This window comes from Myotis brandtii, unplaced genomic scaffold (assembly GCF_000412655.1).
Source record: "Myotis brandtii unplaced genomic scaffold, ASM41265v1 scaffold74, whole genome shotgun sequence".
NCBI classification, from domain to species: domain Eukaryota; kingdom Metazoa; phylum Chordata; class Mammalia; order Chiroptera; family Vespertilionidae; genus Myotis; species Myotis brandtii.
The window spans coordinates 497,881-510,586 of NW_005370944.1; positions in this window are offsets into that span (position 1 = coordinate 497,881).

Below are 12,706 nucleotides of genomic sequence, written 5' to 3' on the forward strand. Positions count from 1 at the left end.
AAAGCGTATGTGATCAACTGTTATTCTTATTATGTTCATGTAAACAATCAGGCCAAGTTGTGAGTAGACTTAACAGTAAATAAATTGGTTTAATTTGGCTCTTTAATAAAATGAGGGTGATTTTAGGGGGAAAATTGTGTTTCAATAGGGAATTAGTAGTACTGAATTTTTTTCCCCTTCCACCAGGCCATTTGTCATAATCCTTGCTGTTCTATCTTTTGCCCAATAATACTAAATTTTATAACACAGTTTGTCTCCACCAGGTTACAAGCCCTACTAGCACTTAGAGAATACCACATATAGACACCATTGCCACCTCCTTCTGTGACCAGGCCTCATTGTCCCTTTGACAGAGAGCAAGGATCTCTTGGCTCTGAGAGAAACCTTTCTCCCTCCTCAGCAGGTAGTAGTTTCAGAAGAGACTCTATGCCCCTTTTCCATGAAAGAATTCAGAGCCAAGATCCTTGAGGGGATGTGGTAGGCAGTTAGACAGACATAAGTAGAGCAAGGATGATGGGCCAACTAAAGGAGAAATGGACGGGACGTGCTTCTCACCACTCCAACTCCTCTGAAACTGGCAATGGAAGAACCTATGTAGAACAGACGTTTACATTTTGCCTAGTAGGAGTTGGGACACCTATTGTTAATATGTGGAATTATTCTATTCATTTTGGACAGGGATGTTTTCTCTAAAGGTTGCTACAGTAATTTTCTGTGGTGAATTTCTGACTTTTACCAGGTGTTCTAGTTATTGTCTTTAAGTATCTAATAACTACAATATGAATTGTTCTGATAATTTCACCCTCCCTTATAGTAACAGACATACTAAACTGCTAATTGTTTATTTTCTGATATGTGGAATAACTGTTTATTTATATACTAGAGGCCCGTTGCACGGGTAGGGTCCCTAGGCCTTCCTTCCCCAGCTGCCAGCTGCTGGCCAGGGCCTTCCTTCATTCTGCGCTGCCCCCTGATGGTCAGTGCATGTCCTAGCGAGGGATCGAACTCCCGGTCTCCCGGTCAAACTCCCAATGGGACACTTTGCATATTAGCCTTTTATATATATAGATCCCTGCCAACAGCACGGGGGGCGGGGGGGGGGGCTTGTTCTTTAGGACAACTGACTGTCTTTGTGCCTCAGAAACATCACAGGGTCCGAACCAAAAGAGATTTTCTCATGGCCATGACACTGAACTACAATGATGATCTCTACCTGTGGAGCCCTGCTGAATATATTGCTTTAACCATCTTTGTTATGCCAGTAATGATAGGCTCTCTTAATGTAGTAGTGACATGACTGGCTTGTAGCATGGTAAAAGTCCTGAATGCCACCTCCAGGGCTATACATGGGATAAATCAAGAGCTGAGCCAGGTCAGGGAGGCCATTTTAGAGAATCAGGCAGCAATAGATTATTTGCTGTTGTGACATAAACATGATTATGGAATTTAAAAGAATGTGTTGTTTTAATCTTTCTGACAATTCTCAATTGATAGAAAACAACATTCAACAAATTAGGGAAACCATCTCCGAGGTAAAACAATGAGAAGGGTTTTTGTTTGTTTGTTTGTTTGTTTGTTTTTTGGATTTGACTTATTCAACCTAACTTCCTGGCTACCCAACCTGTCTGGGTTGTGGGAATTCTTTTCAATTTTTCTCCTGTTTATTTTTTGTAGTCTGATAGCTTGCTGTTGTATTCAATGTCTTCCTCTTTTTAGATCCTGCATTCACTCTATTCCATCCCCAAGAACTGCAATCAAGGCAGAAGCAAATGCAGTTCAGCAGGATGAGATTTTTCTTCTAAAACTAATCTCATAGATATGATATGATAAAAATAGCAGTGGGGAAGTGATAGGGGCAGAAATAGAATGTTGGCGAAACAGCTAGAATTGTTAGAAATATTAATCCTGCTCTGTTAACAGTGATTGTTTTACTCTGATTAAAGAAGGCACATTCTTTTTTAAAAAATATATATTTTATTGATTTTTTACAGAGAGAAAGGGAGAGGGATAGAGAGTTAGAAACATTGATGAGAGAGAAACATCAATTCAGCTGCCTCCCGCACAGTCCCTACTGAGGATGTGCCCACAACCAAGGCATATGCCCCTGACCGGAATCAAACCTGGGACCCCTCAGTCCGCAGGCCGACGCTCCATCCCCTGAGCCAAACCAGCTAGGGCAAGAAGGCACATTCTAACCTGGCTGGCAGCTGCACTAGGGAGCTGGGAGCTCACCTGGAGATGCAGCCCATCCTCCTCATCGGGAAGCTGCCTATTATCATGGAAAGATGAACAACTTTGCTGCAGAAACCAGAGCCACCAGTTCTTTGAAGACCCCCAGCCTTTGCATATGACTAAGCCCTTTGCATATCCCCAGCCCTCTGCTTACCTGTTAACTGCCCATTTGGCATACCCTTTGGCTGGTTCCCCATGTAATCTTTGTCCTTTTAACCTATATAAGCAGCTGGCTTATGGTGGGGCGCAGAGCAGATTTCTGTGGATGACCTGCTGCGCTCCCATACTGCCGGCAGTATTGGAATAAATGCTCATATATGATTCAACCCTGTCTCTGCTTAATTGGCTCAAGTAGTGACAGGCAGCATGGACCAATTGATTGTCCTGTTACAATATTACCACATGGCCCTTTCAAGCTTCTACTATGACATGATTATTGTGGAGTCAGGAGCTGATGAGCTAGCTCCGGCACTAAACTGTAAGTGGGATTTGGCACATTATTTGTCAGACCCAGTGCCAAATGAAGTCATAGGGTCTGTTGTTCAAAAAGCAGGGGAAAGCTGTTTCCATTTTTTCTGGGATTTTTCTCTCAATCTATCATACAAGTCTTTTTATTTATTTAATATTGCACTCCTTCATGCATGAGGATACTGGATACTGTCAGGGGAAGTGCAAACCCTGACAGGCGGGGGTGGGCAAGCCCCAAGACTTGGCATGCACATGTGAAGCCCACTGACTACCAGGTTGCCTGTCCTGCCTGCCACCAGACAGATGCCTCAAGAAGCTGAGTCAGGTATTTTCCATTCCTACAGGCCTTCAGTCCCAGCTCATGTCCCAACCTCTAAGCCAAGACATGCTCAGCACCCAGAGAGGAGGGAGAAACGCTTGCTCTGTCCAAGTTGCCTACTGAACATGCCATATTTGTTGCCAGTCAAGGGAAAGATGCCAGCGGTTTTGGTGGGGAGGAGGAGGAGGAGGCCAGGTGGATCTGATATAACAGGATGAGGGAGCTGGCAGCCAAGAACTTGTCCCAGTGAGGCAGAGAGGTGACATGAGGCAGAACTACACTGGAAGCAGGAGGCTCCAAGCCCACTGGACTTCACTTACAAGACACAAATTCATGCCCTGGATGGGTAGGTTAGTTGGTTAGAGCGTCATCCTGATACACCACAGTTGTGGGTTCAATCCCCAGTCAGAGCACATACAAGAATCAACCAATGAATATATCAATGAGTGGGACAACAAATCAGTTTCTCTTTCTTTCTCCCCCTTCCTCCCTCTCTCTAAAGTCTATAATAATAAAAGCGTAATATGCTAATTAGACTGGATGACCTTCCTTGATGAAGCCAGGGCTGGGAGGGAAGCCTGGGTCCCGGGTGCCTGCTGGCGGCCGGAGGGAAGCCCAGGTCCCAGGTGCCAGAGGGAAGCCGGTGCCGGCAGCCGGGGGAAGGAAGGCCTACTCTTGCATGAATTTCATGCATCAGACTTCTAGTCAATAAATAAGTTTAAAATTTTAAAAAAAATATTTTTATTGATTTCAAAGAGGAAGGGAGAGGGAGAGAGAGATAGAAACATCAATGATGAAAGAGAATCATTGATCAGCTGCCTCCTGCACAACACACACTGGGGATTGAGCCCATAACCTGGGCATGTGCCCTGACTGGGAAACCATGACTTCCTGTTTCATAAGTTGACGCTCAACCACTGAGCCATGCCAGCTGGGCTAAAAAAATTTTTTTAAAGACATAAATTCAAAAATAAAATTCTAAGCCATCCCAGTGCACTAAACCCAGGAAGAATGGCCCCACAACATCCTCCCTGAGGAACTCAGTCCTCACATCAGAGATGCCAAGGGATCCTGGAGGCAGGGAAGGCCAAAGAGACTCACTCTCCTCTCCCTTCTCCCTCAGAGAAAGCTCCAATTTGGGGGAAGCATTCACAGGCATTGCAACTTGGCAAAAACTTGTTAAACAGACAACAACAAAATGTCAGAGGAACATTTCTAATCAATCATTGGTATTATCTCTTTCAGTTTATATTTGTATTTTGGAAATACTATCTAAAATGTGTTTTTTGCTTCTAAACAAGTGAAAGATAATATTTTCAAAGCTCCAACTCACTGCCTGCCTACACAGCATATAATGGGTTGCATTAATTGGTCTATAGAGCACCCACAACTGTAAACGTTTTCTTCATACTGATATTTATCCAAGGGATTGAAGCCAAATATTGACCCACTTTTAGAAAATTTAGAACAGTAGCCTCTTGGCTTAAAAAAAGATTTCCACTTATCATGAATGGTTGTTGTTCCCTTGAAGGTGAATGACCATGGTGTCTTAGGCATCTATTCCCTGATAAAAAGAATTTAGAAAAGGCACTTCTCACACCACACTGGCCCAGACCAAGGTGAGATGAGTTTAATTTCTCAGGAGTGGCCAGATGCTCTGGGCCAGCTGCCTCACCAGGGAAGAGAGCCAGAAAGTGTGGACAAAGGATGAGAGGATCCCACTCTACATTCCCCTGGGCTCTGTCTGGATGATGGCCCACTGTGGGAGTCCAGGCTCAGCCCATGAGCTAGCAGGATGTGCTGCATTGACAAGGGGGAAGGAGCCTTGCTGCTCCAGTGAGCACATACAAATATCTAGACAGTAGGCTGGCCAGGAACCTTAGCTTGAAGAGTGGGTAGGTGCATTGGCCACAAACCACTTTATAGAAGATTGAGAAACCTGCCTGATTACAGAACAATGGTAGTACCTCTAGCATGTTTGTTAATTGGCTTCCTCATAGAAATTCAACCATGGAATGTTTTGAGTTTAAACCTGGCCCTTCTTAATCTTTGGTGATCTTAGGCAAGTCCTAGAGCACATTCCAGCTCAGTTTCTCCATCTGTAAAATGGGAAAGTGAATGCATAGCTTAAAGGTTGTGGTCAGAATTAAACAAAATGCATGTGTGTGTGTTTTTATGTCTGCTACAATAAAATGTGATTATAGGGTGGCTTTTACTATTATTAGCAATTACATGAAACAGACAGGGTCTGATTAACTTCTTAGTCTCTTGTGCATTGTAGGTGATACTGGGGAATGCGATGTCAACTCCTGGACCTTGGCTGGGCTGCATTGTGAGAAATGCTTTTGGGGGTGTGGCCATAGGCAGCAAAGGTGGAGGTATAAGTGAGCTGTTGTGGGCTCCTGAGCCTTCCTCCCCAAGTGACTGTCAGAACTGGAGTAGGGATCATGTGGGGAACAGGGGACCCTCAGCCAGCCCTCTCACAAATGGAGAAATTGTATGTCAACCTATAGCGAATGCATTACACTAATTCTACTGGTTTTAAAGTCATTTTGTTTTTTGTTTTTTGGGTTTTTAAAAAAAATATTTTATTGATTTTTTACAGAGAGGAAGGGAGAGGGATAGAGAGTTAGAAACATTGATGAGCGAGAAACATCAATCAGCTGCCTCCTGCACGCCCCCTACTGGGGATGTGCCTGAAGCCAAGGTACATGCCCTTGACCAGAATCGAACCTGGGACTCTTGAGTCCGCAGGCCGACGCTCTATCCACTGAGCCAAACCGGTTAGGGCTAAAGTGAATTTGGACTGCAACCAGAATAGCATCTGAGGGCGCAAACCTTGGGTGCATGCTTAAATTCCCTCAGCAATCTGCTTTATTTGTCTTGGCCAGCATACCCCCAGCACTGCATCACTCTCCACTTTTAGAGTTGGATAAAATACTGCATTACAAGTCATGGATACACTAAATAGGGGCTGATTCACATCCTGGGTGGGATGAAGCAGGATGGCGTGATATTTCATCACACTATCAGAACTGTGTGCAATTTTTAAAATTGAATTTATTGGGGTGACATTGGTTAATAAAACCATACATCATCTGCACACTGCATTGTGCACTCATTATCCAAAATCAAGTCTCTTTCCACCACTTTTCATCCCTCCTTTGCCCTCTTCCACCTTCTCCCATCTCCTTTCCATCTGGCAATCATAATACTGTTGTCTGTGCCTGTTTTTTGTTTTGTTTTGTTTTTTTCTTAATCCCTTCACCATTTCATCCAGCCCCCAAATTCCCTTCCCTTCTAACAACTGTATCTATCAATCTGTTATCTGTATCTATGAGTCTATTTCTATTTTGTTTGTTAGTTTATTTGTTCATTAGATTCCACATGTAAGTGAAATCAGATGGTATTTGTCTTTTTGACTAGCTTATTTTACTTAGCATAATTATAGAATTATAGAAGAAAGAAACTGAGGAAGACACAAATAAGTGGAAGCATATACTATGTTCGTGGATCATTAAAATGTCCATACTAACCAAAAGAAATCTATAGATTCAACGCAATTCCTTTTAAAATACCAATGGCATATATCACAGAACTAGAACAAATATTCCAAAAATTAATATGAAACCAAAAAGGACCTGGAATAGCCACAGCAATCTTGAGAAACAAGAATAAAGTTGGAGGAATCACACTACCTGATAGCAAACTATACTGTAGACCAGGGGTGGGCAAACTTTTTGACTCGAGGGCCACAATGGGTTCTTAAACTGGACTGGAGGGTCGGAACAAAAGCATGGATGGAGTGTTTGTGTGAACTAATATAAATATAAATTCAAAGTAAACATCATTACATAAAAGGGTACGACGGTCTTTTTTTTTAGTTTTATTCATTTCAAACGGGCTGGATCCGGCCTGCGGGCCGTAGTTTGCCCACGGCTGCTATAGACCATAGTAATCAAAACAGCATGGTACTGGAATAAAAACAAGCATATAGATCAATGGATCAGAATAGAGAGCGCAGAAATAAACCCATACCGTTATGGTCAATTAATATTTGACAATGGAGGCAAGAATATACAATGGGGTAAAGATAGTCTGTTCAATAAATGGTGCTGGGAAATTTGGACAGATACATGCAAAAATATGAAACTAGACCACCAACTTACACCATACACAAGAATAAACTCAAAATGGATAAAAGACTTCAACGTCTAAACATTTTAAAATAATATCTGAAACATTGATTACTAGACAAGTTTTAAATTCACCTGCTCTTAGCTTTTATTACAGAAGGTCTCTTGTATTTTGTTGAAAGTATATTTTCTTGAAATTAAGAGTGTGTTTAAAGTGTGCTCATAAATGTCAATCTAAGAAATGCTGGTTGTTTATTTTTTGGCTAAAGCTGGTTATTTGTGAATGGGTAGAAAGGTTTGTGAAAGTTGTAAAAAAAAAAAAAAAAGTTTGTCCAGCGATTCAGGACCTGATCACCCCTGACGTCCGAAGGGACCCCTTCTCTCCTAGGAAGCTAAAGCAGCCCCACCCAGGCTCTCACCTGTTGCTTACGTCCTTAGATTAGAGCCTAGACCAGTGGTTCTCAACCTTCCTAATGCCGCAACCCAATACAGTTCCTCATGTTGTGGTGACCCCCAATTTCATTCATTGTTACAAACTGAACATAATTAAAGCATAGTGATTAATCACAAAAACAATATGTAATTATATATGTGTTTTCCGATGGTCTTAGGCGACCCCTGTGAAAGGGTCATTTGACCCCCAGGTTGAGAACCGCTGGCTTAGACTTTTATTTCCACCGCTCATTCACAGTCCTTGACACTATCATTGAAAGCCTCAACAGGTCTTCCTGCTTGGCATTTAGGACCTTCCTTCCCCTTTTCTAGACTTCTTAAAAGTCATACACTGCAAAGGACACCAAGTCAGGAATGATCCGTAACACAGGGAGATAACAAAGCAGACCAGGAGGCCAAGGCAGCAGCTCAGAGGAAGCCTCCATCTCCCCAACTCTTAGCTATACCCCATCTAACACCCAATTACACTCCAGAGAAACTTCAGTCCCTATTAGCTCTTGGGGCCACTCAGGAAGATCCATGGTTAAAATTTCAGGGAAAATATATCCTTCCACAGGGACAGGCCCATGATATCTTACGGGCCATGTCCTAGCCTAGCCTCCCTACTGCAAGATATCACCAAAACCTGTTCTACTTGTTACTTACTATCTCCCCAAGTAAGGTTCGATTAGACCTCCTTCTTTCCCCACTCATCAGGCTAGGGGCCAAGACTGGCAAATTGACTTCACTCACATGCCCCCTATTAAAAAAAAACCACACAAATAACTCTTAACCTTTGTAGATACCTTCTCAGGTTGGGTAGAAGCATTCCCCACTGAAAAGTCCTCTGAGATCACTCAAGCTCTCATTCAGCATATCATTCCCAGATTTGGCCTACCCACCTCATTACAATCAGATAATGGACCTGCTTTTATATCTCAAATAACTCAACAGGTCCCCTCCACTCTGAACATCCAGTGGAACTTACACACCACCTACTGGCCCCAATCTCAGGCAAGGTAGAAAAGGTGAATTCCTTAATTAAGTCTCACCTAATTAAATTAACTCTCAAAATAAAAGAACCTTGGAGTACTCTCCTACCTCTAGCCCTTATGTGCATCAGGGCAACCCCCTGTGCAACCTCCTTTCTTAGTCCCTTTGAACTCGTGTATGGAAGACCCTTCTTATAAGGAAACTTCCCTTCCACAGAGACCCCTCTAGGAGACTATGTCCCCATTTTAAATCTTGTCCAACAGTTACTGGGAGAACACGCTGATCAGGTCCTCACTCGACCTTTTACGGGAGACATCCCCCTACTCCTCTACAGCCAGGGGACTGGGTCCTCCTAAAGGAAATCCATCCATCAAATAATTTACAGCCCTGATGGCAAGGCCCTTGTCAGGAACTCCTAACTACCCCAACTGCAGCTACACTATCGGGGCACATCCCATGGTTCCACCTTTCCAGATTAAAACCCATCCCCGGAACACCACCATTGCTTGAGCTGGAGTCCCCTAAGTATCACAGCCACCAGATTGGGTCCACCAGACTCCACCTTACCCGCATCTCAGAAGAAGAGGACGAATGAGCGAGCAACCCTGCATGTGCCCCCTGTGTACTGACCCTACCAACCCTAGCTACTGGCCCCTCTCCCTTCGCATCAGGACTCTCACCTTTCTATGGGACTCCCTTCTACAAGGGGACTTTTTATTACCCATGGGACGAGACTTTCTTCCCTCTAGATCCCAAACATACCTGCCCCTCGGGACAATCCCGACCCTGGAAGTGAGGATTAGCTTTCCTCATCCTATTCCAACCCTCCTCTCTTACACCTATAAGGAAATTTCTCGCTTCTACTCATCTAGAATGAACACTTAATCTTACCCACTCTCTCCTAAACCAGACCAAGCCAACCTTAGCCAAGAATTGCTGGCTCTGCCTTTCTCTCTCCTCTTCAGTGTATACCACTAACCCTATACCAATCAAGAGATGGAATCAGGCAAAAATCACTCTAGCTTATAAAAAGGAAAAGGGGACTTATTTCTCAAAAAGGCAGACACCCTTCTAGGTAATTATCCTACAGCCCAGGCAAATCAACCCTCCCTTCTTTTATGTACTTATATTCATTCTCTTACTAAGGCAGCTCCTTCCTCCATCCTGGTCACAGGTCCTATCCCTCTACACACCCCACTAATTGCCCACGGCCCTCTATGCTTTACAAGGTCACAGGGCAATATAACAATAGACCATCTCTCACTATCAGCTTGCAACACCGCAGTTAACTTAGAACTACCAAATGGCCATTGGTCCCAACAGGTTGATTACTAGGTCTCCCTGGAAGCCAATGGTTATTTCCAACAGCCGGTCCATTTTACTTCTTATCCAACCATCCAGGCCAGAGCCTTTAGCTTTTCTCTTGGATAACAGTTCATTCTAGCGTTCCCACCCACTTTCACTGCAATAGAATCTCAACCACTCATTTGCCACCGCTTATCAGTAGCACCATGGTGACTACCCTCTCAGCTTGGAGCACGGAACTAGGAAAAGGAACCTCATACCCTTTAGTCCATCTCTTCTCCCTATACTTTTCAGCTTGCTTCCGTGATTAGGGATTTTTTTCTTCCTCTGTGGGGAAAACACATACATCTGCCTCTGACAAACTGGACAGGAACCTGTACTCTCGTCTATCACTCACCCAATATCGATGTAGCCCCCAATAATCAGTCTTTACCTGTCCCCATAACCCTTCATCTCTGACACAAAAGAACAGTCCCGATAATTCCTCTCCTCATAACCCTCAGTATCTCAGCAGGTGTTGAGACTGGCACAGGGGCTTAACCAATGCTCTATCATATTTTGAAATCCTATCTTGGGGTCTACAAGAAAGCCTAGATTGCCCTAGCTGGTTTGGCTCAGTGGATAGAGCATCGGCCTGTGGACTGAAGGGTCTCGGGTTCGAGTCCAGTCAAGGGCACATGCCTGGGTTGTGGGCTCAATCCCCAATAGGGGGGCGTGCAGGAGGCAGCTGATCAATGATTCTCTCTCATCATTGATGTTTTTCTCTCTCTCTCCCCCTCTCCCTTCCTCTCTGAAATCAATAAAAAAATATCCTATATAATAAAGAGCTAATATGCAAATGGTCATCACACCCTCACGCCGTCATGCCGTAACAGCTCAGACACTGTCATGCTGCTGCAATACCTCACTCCAACCATGAGGAATTTATACAGTGTTCCAGCTGGCTGTAATCCAAGTCCATCTCCCTATGATCTTGATGTCCCCCCTCAACAGGAAGTAACTACAGAAGATATGACCTTCGTCCCTATTCCAGAAAACAAAAAAGGCTGGAATGTTAGGTCTGATCAAATAATTAAATCAATACCTTCTCCCCTGGGAACTGACCTTTAGGCCACTTCACAACCGACATTCCTTTTTGCTTAGACCACATTCCACTTGCTAAGGCCATTATCTTTCCTCTCTGGACCCACCCAGAGAGTTTCTTGCTGAAAAAAGCCGGCCTAGAGTCCTTTAAAACCTATCCCTGCGTGCTGGAGCCATTTTGGGGCTCAGCCCCCCTCGTCTCCAGATGACTTAATAAATTTATAATCCCTTACCACTTTGGCCTCATACATTCCTGCTTTGGCGACCCTAACAGAGAATAGATGGGAGATGTATTAGCTTGTGACTGTGTCTGCTTAGGTGATTTCTTATCCCGGTCTCAGGTGAAGGGAGTCAGTCAAACTTTTCTGTTTGTGAAACTCACAGGGAAGGGATTTGTAACATTTGAATTCATTAGGAGGCTCTGTTTTTAGGCAGATAACTGGAAGTTCTGAAAAAAGCCTTTTCCTTCATCTGTTGATTCTCACATATCTTTAGTTCAAATTAATCCTTGTGACACAGTGGTATATTTTGTATCTCTCCAGTCCCTAACACAAATAAAACCTCCAAGCTGTCACACAGATTGGTAGAATTGAAGGCATTCAAGTTCAGTTTGTCTTTACAATCACTATGTTAGAGGCAGAAATTGAATATTGGGGACTAGCTATTAGTTATAAGAAATAAGTATAAGAAATATTAATCATGCTCTGTTAACCATGATTGTTTTGTTCTGATTAAAGAAAGCACATTCTAACCTGGCTGGGAGTTGTACACGGAACCTGGGAGCTCACCTGGAAATGCTGCCCTTCCTCTCCACCTGGGAGCTGCCTATTATCCTGGAAAGATTAACAACCTTGTTGAGGAAAGAAAACAATGGAGTCCTGCCCTTTGCAAACCCACGGCCCACATTGCCCACAGTGCTTGTAATCTGTAACCATTATACCCATTCTTATTCCTTTTGCCCACTTCCCCATGTAACCTTTATCCTTGTGATGGGGGCAGAAATAAAATATTGGGAACCAGCTATAATTGTAAGAAATATTAATTATGCTCTGTTAACTGTGATTGTTTTGTTCAGATTAAAGAAAGCACACGGCCCCGGGAGCTCACCTGGAAATGCAGCCTATCCTCCCCACTTGGAGCTGCCTATTATCTAGGAAAGATTAACAACCTTGTTGCAGAAACCAGAATTGCTAGCCCTTTGATGATCCCCAGCCCTTTGCATATCACTAAGTCCTTTGAGGATCCCCAGCCCTTTGCATACTTGTAAACTGCCCAGTTTCCCTTTTTGCCTACTTCCCCATGTAATCTTTGTCCTTCTATCCAATATAAACAGCTGGCTTATGGTGGGCGGGCAGAGCAGATTTTTGTGGATGACCTGCTGCTCTCTTATACTGCCGGCAGTATTGGAATAAACGCTCATATATGATTCAACTCTATCTCTGCTTAATTGGCTCAAGTAGTGGCAGGGAGCACAGACTCATTGATTGTCTGGTTACATATTCTGGTGACCATGAAGGGATGTAAGCGAGGGACTCCTCTGGGGTGAGTGCTGGGGATTCCTCTTGCTGCCTGGACTGGGACTCCTGGGGCTGAGGCCTGGACTCTAATTTGCAGCGCTGCCAAGAATTTTCCTGTTTTGAGTCCCAGATGCATCCTCTGCAATCCCTGTCGTCTCACCCACTAGGTGTACCAGTTAATAATGCAGATTTTTAAAAAAATTATATACATATATATATGT